Genomic DNA, 1,571 nt, shown 5'->3' with positions numbered 1-1,571 from the left:
TTCCTGGTATTAGCCCATCTATGTGCATGCATAGGATACTCTTGGAAGATGGAGCTAAACCAGTGAGACAACCACAAAGGAGACTCAATCCAGTCATCCTTGAGGTTGTGAAGAAAGAGGTCACAAAGCTTTTACAAGCTGGGATTATATATCCCATTTCTGATAGTCATTGGGTGAGCCCATTTCAGGTGGTTCCAAAGAAGACATAAATTACAATGGTGAGGAATGAGAGAGATGAGTTGATTCCTATGAGAGTGCAGAACAGTTGGAGAGTCTGCATTGATTACAAGAGGTTCAACCAAGCAACAAGAAAAGATCACTTTCCTTTGCCATTTATTGTTCAGATGCTTGAGCGCTTAGCACGTAAATCTCATTACTGTTTTCTTGATGGTTTTTCTAGGTACTTCCAGATCCATATTGCTCATGAGGATCAAGAGAAGACCATATTTACCTGCCCCTTTGGTTCTTTTTCCTATAGGATGATGCCTTTTGGCCTATGCAACGCCCTTGGTACATCCCAGCGATGTATGGTGAGCATTTTCAGTGATTTTTTTAGAGAATTGCATAGAGGTGTTTATGGATGATTTTACAGTTTATGGATCTTCATTTGATGCATGTTTGGATAGTCTGGATAGAGTTCTTCATAAATGCATCGAAACTAACCTTGTTCTAAATTACGAAAAATGTCATTTCATGGTAGAACAAGGCATAGTTTTGGGGCATGTGATCTCAAATAGGGGAATCGGGGTAGACCCTGCCAAGATAGATGTTATTTCACAATTGCCTTACCCCTCTTACGTGTGAGAGGTTTGTTCTTTTCTTGGTCATGCAGGTTTCTATCGCAGGTTCATTAAAGATTTTAGCAAGAAGGCTCTTCCACTATCCAACCTGTTACAAAAGGAGGCGATCTTTGATTTTGATGAGAGATGTATGGAGGCATTTGATTGCCTTAAGACAACCTTGACCACCACTCCTATTATCCAGGCACTTGATTGGATAGTCCCTTTTGAGCTGATGTGTGATGCTTCAAATTATGCATTGGGGGTTGTCCTTGCTCAAAAAGTGGACAAACTGCCTAGGGTAATTTATTATGCTTCTAGGACTTTAGATGCTGCACAAGCAAATTACACCACAACTGAAAAAGAGCTTTTAGCTATTGTATTTGCTCTGAATAAGTTTAGGTCTTATTTGCTTGGTTCTAGAATTGTTGTTTTCACTGACCATGCAACTTTGAAGTTCCTATTGAAGAAAGTTGATTCCAAACCAAAGTTGATTAGATGTATGCTCTTGCTCCAAGAGTTTGATTTGAAGATCCGTGACAGGAGTGGAGTAAAAACTTTGGTGGCTGACCACTTGAGCAGGATTGAGGGAGTTGTTGATATGATGTCTATCAGAGATGATTTTCATGATGAACAACTTTTGAATATTTCTATTTCTTTCCACATCCCTTGGTTTGCCAATATTCTAAATTATTTTTTGCATCTGTTTTTCCTCCACTTGCATCTAAAGCTCAAAATGATAAACTTAAGAGTGATGCTAAATATTATGTTTGGGATGATCCCTATTTGTGG

This window comes from Lupinus angustifolius, chromosome LG06, assembly GCF_001865875.1.
Source record: "Lupinus angustifolius cultivar Tanjil chromosome LG06, LupAngTanjil_v1.0, whole genome shotgun sequence".
In the NCBI taxonomy this organism is placed as follows: domain Eukaryota; kingdom Viridiplantae; phylum Streptophyta; class Magnoliopsida; order Fabales; family Fabaceae; genus Lupinus; species Lupinus angustifolius.
Note: the sequence above shows the minus strand (reverse complement) of the source record.